Here is a 10,268-nt window from a genome sequence, read left to right as displayed (position 1 = left end):
CACCAGGCTAGTAGAGAGAGAGAACACTAACACACTGGATCACCAGGCTAGTAGAGAGAGAACACTAACACACTGGACCACCAGGCTAGTAGAGAGAGAGAACACTAACACACTGGACCACCAGGCTAGTAGAGAGAGAGAACACTAACACACTGGACCACCAGGCTAGTAGAGAGAGAACACTAACACACTGGACCACCAGGCTAGTAGAGAGAGAGAACACTAATACACTGGACCACCAGGCTAGTAGAGAGAGAACACTAACACACTGGACCACCAGGCTAGTAGAGAGAGAGAGCCCTATAACACACTGGACCACTAGGCTAGTAGAGAGAGAACACTAACACACTGGACCACCAGGCTAGTAGAGAGAGTGAACACTAACACACTGGACCACCAGGCTAGTAGAGAGAGAACACTAACACACTGGACCACCAGGCTAGTAGAGAGAGAGAGCCCTAACACACTGGACCACCAAGCTAGTAGAGTGAGAACACTAACACAAGCTCACCACATACCCTCTTCCCAGTCCCTGTGTGTGTGTGTGTGTGTGTGTGTGTGTGTGTGTGTGTGTGTGTGTGTGTGTGTGTGTGTGTGTGTGTGTGTGTGTGTGTGTGTGTGTGTGTGTGTGTGTGTGTGTGTGTGTTGTGGCGTCAGAGTGGAAAAATGCTAAACTGACCGTAGAGCAGTTTCTAGCTCCAACTTCTTAGTCTTTGATCTCAGCTGGCTCCACACGCGCTTCAACCAACCCAACAAACACAGGGGGTTATGCCGAATGTGTCTTTGCTGGCAACCCATTGGCTAGTCAGCAACAAGCAAACATATGTGAAGCCAGAGTGGTTGTTCTACTGCTCCAAAAGGAAACCACAGAGAAGTGGGAAGCACGACGATGTGGTACCCTGCTCCTTCTGGTGGCTTTAATCACACACACAGGCCAGTGCCAGCCCAAAGAAGCTTCAAACCCAGTGACACAGGCTTGGCTCCATTCTAGCGAACCACAAAGCCCTGGGGCCTCTGGCTTCGGTTCGACAGGCTACACACTAGTATCAGCTGAGGCCTTATGTTAGACAAGCAACCAAACAGCACTACTGTCTAACGTTGTTCCGTTTTCCTGCTAAAAATGGCTTAAGTCCCCGGGGTCGATGTCCTCGCCTCACCATGATATCACCTCTATGATCACAGTGTGTAACAATTCACCACAGTTCTATAAGATATGCACATAAATCCTTTTGATCAAGTGTTAATGAATGGGGATTGTTAATAAGAGTAGCTTCTGTAGCTATACAGTAAATTACTGTAATGCTACACTATTCCTTACCATATTCTCTAGGGATTACTAGTTATTGTATTTAAACTCATTATTTCACTGAAGAGGCAGAGGACGACTGAGTGTGGTGCTGGTTGTGGTGGTCGGGTGTTATATGAAAACTATTACTCCCAGCATTCATGTATTATAGGTTAAGAGTAAGCTATAAACAAACTTCTTAATGGATGAATAAAACTAATTCATCGTACATTAGTCCCACACTGTGAAATCAGGCTCGCAGCGGACGTCATTCCAATCAATGCTCTCAATCAATAACCCCATCATCATAATGAAAGGACCAATCCTAATCCTAATCCACATCTAATAAATAAGAAACTTGTTTATTTAACAGCTTTTTGAGGATAAAAAGGGCTTCCGCTTGATTTCTTTCTGTCTGTGACGACTCAAGGGTGAAGTTTACCTGGGATGTTAGCATGGCATTATTTTAGCATTAGCCTAGTTTTAGCCTAGCGTTAGCATTCTTACCTTATGATTATTTGGTTGTTGTTTCCTTTCTGGGGAATGACAATGGTTCCTAGCTAGCATTTGAAGCTAATTGTAAACAGCTTAGTGTAGTCGTAACATTTCACCAAAATCAGAAGAGATAGTTTGTCTACTTTGATGCTTGGTTCAACTTCTTGTTTTCTCTTGAAGCTAACTCCGGTGGTTGTATTGGTGTTGTAGCATAGCGTATTTTACAGCATTGACCAACTGTGCTGCACTCCAGCCCACAGTCCCTCCTTTATGCTTAACTTTTACACCGTTGTCTTATTTGAGAGCTGTATACAGTATATGGTAATATTCCAAGAGTGTTTGTATGGGGTGTGTACACATATTCCACTACACACACAAGTAGACTAACACAGAATACACTAGTTGTGTCACGATATCAGACCTATCCAGATCATTCATCCCAGACCAAACTGCCACTTTTCTACAGCCATTCCCATTAAAACAACAATCGTTGTGCAGACGCATAATATCTACCAGCATCCCCTTTAAGAAGACACCCAACTACAGTATCATTGTGCTTCGGTCCTAGATAGGCCCTCCCCTTTAAGTACAGTAGAGAGCCACTACAGATCCCCATGGATTTGTTTTACAAATTAGCTCCTCCATGACCTGTCTGTCCCTGTGTGAAAGGCTGGCTGAGGACCAGAGCACGGGACTAGTGGGTGTTATATGAATAGTGCTGCACTGTTTCCCACCAGTGGAGGCTGCTGAGGGGAGGATGTGTGGAATGTCTGTAGTGTCTGGAATGGAGTGAATGGAATGGTATCAAACACAAGTGTTCCATTCACTCCATTCCAGCCATTATTATGAGCTGTCCTCCCCTCAGTAGCTTCCACTGTTTTCTACCATCCCCAACCCTTCATTAGCTATTCATCACAAACAGGAAGTGTTCATCAAAGACATACACTATATATACAAAAATATGTGGACACCCCTTCAAATTAGTTGCTGACAGGTGTATAAAATCAAACACACAGCCATGCAATCTCCATAGACAAACATTGACAGTAGAATAGCCTTACTGAAGAGCTCAGTGACTTTAAACGTGGCAAGATAAGATGCCACCTTTTCAATAAGTCAGTTCTTCACATTTCTGCCCTGCTAGAGCTGCCTCGGTCTTTCTGTAAGTGCTGTTATTGTGAAGTGAAAACGTCTAGGAGCAACAACGGCTCAGTCACGAGAGTGGTAGGCCACACAAGCTCACAGAACAGGACCAACGAGTGTCTGAAGCACATAGCGCGTAAAAATCTTCTGTCCTCGGTTGCAACACTAACTACTGAGTTCCAAACTGCTCCTGGAAGTAACGTCAGCACAATAACTGTTCATCATGAGCTTTATGTAATGGGTTTCCATAGCCGAGCAGCCGCACACAAGCCTAAGATCACTATGTGCAATGTCAAGCGTCGGCTGGAGTGGTGTAAAGCTCATCACCATTGTACTCTGGAGCAGTGGAAATGCATTCTCTGGAGTGATGAATCGTGCTGGTAGTCTGACGGACAAATCTGGGTTTGGCGGATGCCAGGACAACACTACCTGCCCCAAACTGTAACGTTTGGTGGAAGAAGAATAATGGTCTGGGGCTGTTTTTCATGGTTCGGGCTAGGCCCCTTATTTTCAGTGAAGGGAAATCTTAACGCTACAGCATAACATAACCATTCTAGACAATTCTGAGCTTCCAGCTTTGTGGCATCAGTTTGGGGAATGCCCTTTCCTGTTTCAGAATGACAATGCCCGCGTGCACAAAGCGATATCCATAAAGAAATAGTTTGTTGAGATCGGTGTGGAAGAACTTGATTGGCCTGCACAGAGCCCTGACCTCAACCCCATCAAAAACCTTGAATTGGAACTCAGACTGCGAGCCAGGCCTAATCACCCAACATAAGTGCCAGACCTCACTAACACTCTTGTGGCTGAATGGAAGCAAGTCCCCGCAGCAATGTTCCAACATCTAGTGGAAAGCCTTCCCAGAAGAGTGGAGCCTGTTATAGCCTCAAAGGGGGGACCAACTCCATATTAATGTCCCTGATTTTGGAATGAGATGTTTGACGAGGAGGTGTCCACATACTTTTGGTCATATAGTGTATCTGCTTCTGATTGATTCTGCTTCGAATTGCAAAGAGAGCTGCGTTCATGTTCACTGAATTTTGATGGATTAAATAAATAAAATAAAAGTTTATAATTCGCTTACACAGATTTGTAGTTGTTATCACAGGTGCAGCAAATGCTTGTGTTTCTAGCTCCAACAGTGCAGTAATAATACCTAGCAATACAAAACAAAACGCACATAATCCAAAAAGAAAGATAAAAAGAAATATCAGAACGAGCAATGTCAGAGTCCGGAATATAAATATACTGTATGTATGTATGTATGTATGTGTGTGTATATGTATATATGTATATATGTATAAATGTGTGTGTGTGTGTGTGTGTGTGTGTGTGTGTGTGTGTGTGTGTGTGTGTGTGTGTGTGTGTGTGTGTGTGTGTGTGTGTATATATATATATATACACACACACACAATAATGGTCCACCTCCCAAAGGACATCCAGCCTACTTGACACAACTGTGGGAAGCATTAGAGTCAACATGAGCCAGCATCCCTGTGAAACACTTTCGACACCTTGTAGAGACCACGCCCCGACGAATTGAGGCTGATCTGAGGGGAAAAGGGGGTGTAACGCAATATTAGGAAGATATTCCTAATGTTTTGTACACTCAGTGTATATAATAGTGTGTATAGACAGTATGGACACTATATGAATAGAAATGATGTGAACAGCAGTAGTTATATAGGATGAACAATGACTGGAATACAATATATACATATAAAGTGGGTAAAAAAAGTAGGTAGACATTATTTACTGTGGTTTCTGAGAATATACTGTACATTTTAATTACTGTATATTTTAAGACTACATATAATGCTTTATGTGGCATATATTTCGCACAATGCATTGTACACTAGTGTAAAAGTTGTTCCTCTTCTCAGCAACAACCACTGTGGTTGATTCTTATAGTTTCAGAGGATGTGCGTCACTGATCTTCAACAGCTGGCTTTTTTTCAGTGAGCTGTGGATTTCTTAAGCTCGTCCCCTTCTCGTAAGGGGCTAGATAGTAGTAGTAAATCAAATCAAATGTTATTTGTCACATGCGCCAAATACAACTGGTATAGACTTCACAGTGAAATGCTTGCTTACGAGCCCTTAACCAACAATGTAGTTTATAAAATAGTAACAAGAGGAATAAAATAACATACACAAAAATGGAGCTAAATACAAGAGTACCAGTACAGGAGTACCAGCACCAGATCAATGTGGAGCTATATACAGGGAGTACCAGCACCAGATCAATGTGGAGCTATATACAGGGAGTACCAGCACCAGATCAATGTGGAGCTACATACAGGGAGTACCAGTACCAGATCAATGTGGAGCTATATACAGGGAGTACCAGCACCAGATCAATGTGGAGCTATATACAGGGAGTACCAGCACCAGATCAATGTGGAGCTACATACAGGGAGTACCAGTACCAGATCAATGTGGAGCTACATACAGGGAGTACCAGCACCAGATCAATGTGGAGCTATATACAGGGAGTACCAGTACCAGATCAATGTGGAGCTATATACAGGGAGTACCAGCACCAGATCAATGTGGAGCTACATACAGGGAGTACCAGTACCAGATCAATGTGGAGCTATATACAAGGAGTAACTGTACCAGATCAATGTGGAGCTACATACAGGGAGTACCAGTACCAGATCAATGTGGAGCTATATACAAGGAGTACCAGTACCAGATCAATGTGGAGCTACATACAGGAGTACCAGTACCAGATCAATGTGGAGCTATATACAAGGAGTACCAGTACCAGATCAATGTGGAGCTATATACAGGGAGTACCAGTACCAGATCAACGTGGAGCTATATACAGGGAGTACCAGTACCAGATCAATGTGGAGCTACATACAGGGAGTACCAGTACCAGATCAATGTAGAGCTATATACAGGGAGTAGCAGTACCAGATCAATGTGGAGCTATATACAGGGAGTACCAGTACCAGATCAATGTGGAGCTATATACAGGGAGTACCAGTACCAGATCAATGTGGAGCTATATACAGGGAGTACCAGTACCAGATCAATGTGGAGCTATATACAGGGAGTACCAGTACCAGATCAATGTGGGGCTGTATACAGGGAGTACCAGTACCAGATCAATGTGGAGCTATATACAGGGAGTACCAGTACCAGATCAATGTGGAGCTATATACAGGGAGTAACTGTACCAGATCAATATGCAGTTATATACAAGGAGTACCAGTACCAGATCAATGTGGAGCTACATACAGGGAGTACCAGTACCAGATCAATGTGCAGAGGTATGAAGTATTTTAGATAGATATGTGCATGAAGGCAGGGTAAAGTGACTAGTCATCAGGATAGATAATATTAAGGTATTTGAGGTAGATATGTATATGAAGGCAGGGTAAAGTGACTAGGCATCAGGATAGATAATAATAAGGTATTTGAGGTAGATATGTACATGAAGGCAGGGTAAAGTGACTAGTCATCAGGAAAATATAATAATAAGGTATTTGAGGTAGATATGTGTATGAAGGCAGGGTAAAGTGACTAGACATCAGGATAGATAATAATAAGGTATTTGAGGTAGATATGTGTATGAAGGCAGGGTAAAGTGACTAGACATCAGGATAGATAATAATAAGGTATTTGAGGTAGATATGTATATGAAGGCAGGGTAAAGTGACTAGGCATCAGGATAGATAATAATAAGAGTTAAATAAAGAACAGAGTAGAAGCAGCAAATGATCAGTGTAAAAGTGTGTGTATGTATGTGTGTTTGTGTGGTGTCGGTCTGTGTGTGTAGTGTAGTGTATGTGTTTTGTGTGGGAGTGTCAATGTGTGTGAGTAAGTGTGTATATGGTTTGCATATATAGTCTAGTAACAGTGCATAGGGTCAGTGCAGATAGTTCAGGTACCATTCATTGACTTTAGCAGTCTGGCTATTTAGCAGTCTTATAGCTTGGGGGTAGAAGCTGTCTTGGAGCCTGTTGGTCCGAGAGACGATGCTCTGGTACCATTTGCCGGATGGTACAGTAGCAGAGTGAACAGTTTAGGGCTTGGGTGGCTGGAGTTTTTGGTCATATTTTGGGCCTTCCTCTGATGCCTGATATAGAGGTCCTGGATATGATGGAGTTCGACCCCAGTGATGTACTGGGCTGTCCGTACCACACTCTCTTGTGCTTTACGGTCAAGGGGGTGCATTTGCCATACCAAGTGGTGATGTGAACTTTTTGAGGGTCCGAGGGCCCATGCCAAATCTTTTTAGCACCCTGAGAGGGAAGAGGCTCTGCCGTGCCCTCTTCATGTCTGTGCAAGTGTGTGTGGACCATGTTTTGTCCTTAGTGATGTGCACGCCAAGGAAATTGAAGCTCTCGACCCACTCCACTGCAGCCCCGTTGATGTGGATGGTTGCGTGCTCTCCCTTCTTTCTAGTCCATGTTCAGATCTTTGGTCTTACTGATGTTGAGGGAGAGGTTGTTGTCCTGGCACCACACTATTAAGTCTCTCACCTCCTCCCTGTAGGCTGACTCACCACCATCGGTGATCAGGCCTACCACCGTTGTGACGTCAGCAAACTTGATGATGGTGTTGGAGGCGTGCGTGGCCACGCAGTCGTGGGTAACAGGGAGTACAGGAAGGGACTAAGCACGCACCCCTGAGTTGCCCCCGTGTTGAGGATCAGTGTGGCAGATGTGTTGTTGCCTACCCTTACCACCTGGGGCCGGCCCGTAGGGAAGTTCAGGATCCAGTTGCAGAGGGAGGTGTTTGGTCCCAGGGTACTTAGCTTAGTGATGAGTTTGGAGGGCACTATGGTGTTGAACGCTGTGCTGTAGTCTATGAACAGCATTCTCACATAGTTATTTCCCCTTTTGTCCAGGTGGGAGAGGGCAGTGTGAAGTGCAATTGAGATTGCATCATCTGTGGATCTGTTTGGGGTGGTATGTGAATTGAAGTGGGTCTAGGCTGTCTGAGATGATGTTGTTGATGTGTGTCATGACCAGCCTTTCAAAGCACTTCATAATTACAGATGTGAGTGCTACAGGGCTATAGTCATTTACGTAGGTTACCTTGGAAATCTTGAGAACAGGGACAATGATGGTCAGATTGAAACATAGGATTACAGACTGGTACAAGGATAGATTGAAAATGTCTGTGAAGACACCTGCCAGTTGGTCCACATGCTTTGAGAACACGCTGACTTGCTGCACCCTCGACAACTACTGTGATTGTTATTATTTGACCATGCTGGTCATTTATGAACATTTGAACATCTTGGCCATGTTCTGTTATAATCTCCACCCGGCACAGCCAGAAGAGGACCATAGCCTGGTTCCTCTCTGGGTTTCTTCCTAGGTTTTGGCCTTTCTAGGGAGTTTTTCCTAGTCACCGTGCTTCTACACCTGCGTTGCTTGCTGTTTGGGGTTTAAGGCTGGGTTTCTGTACAGCACTTTGAGATATCAGCTGATGTAAGAAGGGCTATATAAATTGATTTGATTTGATATTCCGTCTGGCCCGGCAGCCTTGTGATTGTTAACCTGTATAAATGTTTTGCACACATTGGCCACGGAGAGCGAGATCACACAGTCATCAGGAAAAACAGGGGCTTTCACCGCAAGGCAGTGTTATACTCCTCGAAGTGAACCTAACAGGCATTCAGTTCATTTAGCTCTGCTTCGCTGGGTAACTCATGGCTAGTAGTTGTAGTAGTCTACATTAAGTTTACTCTGTCTTGTAAGTGTTCACCAAGACTATTGCCATGTATACATACTGCTGATATCTCATCTGAGTAAATACACATCCATTTGGACACCAAGATGAGTCCTATAATTAGACAGATGCACTGTGAGGACACCAAGATGAGTCCTATAATTAGACAGATGCACTGTGAGGACACCAAGATGAGTCCTATAATTAGACAGATGCACTGTGAGGACACCAAGATGAGTCCTATAATTAGACAGATGCACTGTGAGGACACCAAGATGAGTCCTATAATTCGAGTGATGCACTGTGAGGGCACCAAGATGAGACCTATAATTAGACAGATGCACTGTGAGGACACCAAGATGAGTCCTATAATTAGACAGATGCACTGTGAGGACACCAAGATGAGTCCTATAATTCGAGTGATGCACTGTGAGGGCACCAAGATGAGACCTATAATTAGACAGATGCACTGTGAGGACACCAAGATGAGTCCTATAATTAGACAGATCTAGGGTCTTCATTTTGACTTCATTATTTATTCATGTATTCAAACAGAGAAAATGGAATGCCAGATGAAGAGCGAGTGCTCTCGCTTCCATTTGGTCTCAATGGCCGCTGATTGGTTAGCTCTCAGCGGCAGGCTGATGCGATTGGGTGAGAACCCAGGCAGTTGTTGACAGGAGTGCAGTCTTCCTCAGACGTGGCTAGCGTCATCTCCACAGCTACGTTAGGTCATCGCTGAAGAGCTAGTGGGAGATGCAGCCGACTAGTGTCCTTCTAATGTAGCTTCTTGTCTAATGGAGCTGTCGGACCCATTCTATCCTGTTATTCCTCATTGGATACTGTTATTGATAATACTTTACAAATTTTTTTATAGCCATGCCTAGATTTCTTATAGTGATATAGTGATTTCTTTGTCTTTTTTGGACACTCCTGTTCTTGCTCCTTCTTTATCCAATCTTGTTACTAACCCCTGGGATTATTTGCCTTTATCTACCTGGAAAGAATTAGTTGATTATTTCATCATGGCCCTGGGGACACTACTATATGGATGATGCCATGATTGATTGTGTAACGAGGATTTGAGGGAAGCCTTTTGCGTACTAGTTTTGGATCTATCCATCTTTATGACTCTTTACATTTGATTGACTGTGTTGAAAATGCAAACTACTTACGTTCTGTGTCATGGGGATACATAAAAGTATGTTGTCCATGATGCTAATTTTGAATTCAATAAAATTCAGTGCTGAGTTCATTAGGCACCAAATTGAAGAATACAGAATACAGACTAAACAGGGAGAGACAACCTGAGCTACCTGGTCCATTAAGAAACTCTCGTGTTTTCCATCATGTGCCGTAATGAACATGACCCAAATGGCCAAGCTTATGTTAAAGCTTGTAGGTTCTCCTGGCCGCCTTTGGATTATGTCTATTCATTCAGTGTTATTCCAATCCCGTGAGAGAAGGGTTTACTTTACTCATTTGTTAAAGTGTTCCCATCAATGCAGTCATTTTCATTTAGATCAAAAGGGAAAATAATGTGACATCGTTGTGATGATCTGTGATGTATGTACAGTAGGAGAGATTGGAGATAGCAGTAACTAGTGCAGGAACTAGTGCAGTAACTAGTGCAGTAACTAGTCGTATTTCCACC

At 43.5% G+C, this 10,268-nt stretch overlaps 1 protein-coding gene across 12 annotated transcripts in view; it reads left to right on the top strand.

The window, feature by feature from the left end:
- LOC112236036 (cAMP-specific 3',5'-cyclic phosphodiesterase 4D-like) overlaps window positions 1–10,268 on the top strand; it is a 372,033-nt gene that overhangs the window by 342,053 nt on the left and 19,712 nt on the right. The gene's annotated exons all lie outside the window — the stretch shown is intronic.

The sequence above is a fragment of the Oncorhynchus tshawytscha genome, linkage group LG20, assembly GCF_018296145.1.
Source record: "Oncorhynchus tshawytscha isolate Ot180627B linkage group LG20, Otsh_v2.0, whole genome shotgun sequence".
Taxonomy (NCBI): Eukaryota; Metazoa; Chordata; class Actinopteri; order Salmoniformes; family Salmonidae; genus Oncorhynchus; species Oncorhynchus tshawytscha.
Note: the sequence above shows the minus strand (reverse complement) of the source record. Positions and strands in the feature narration are given on the sequence as shown.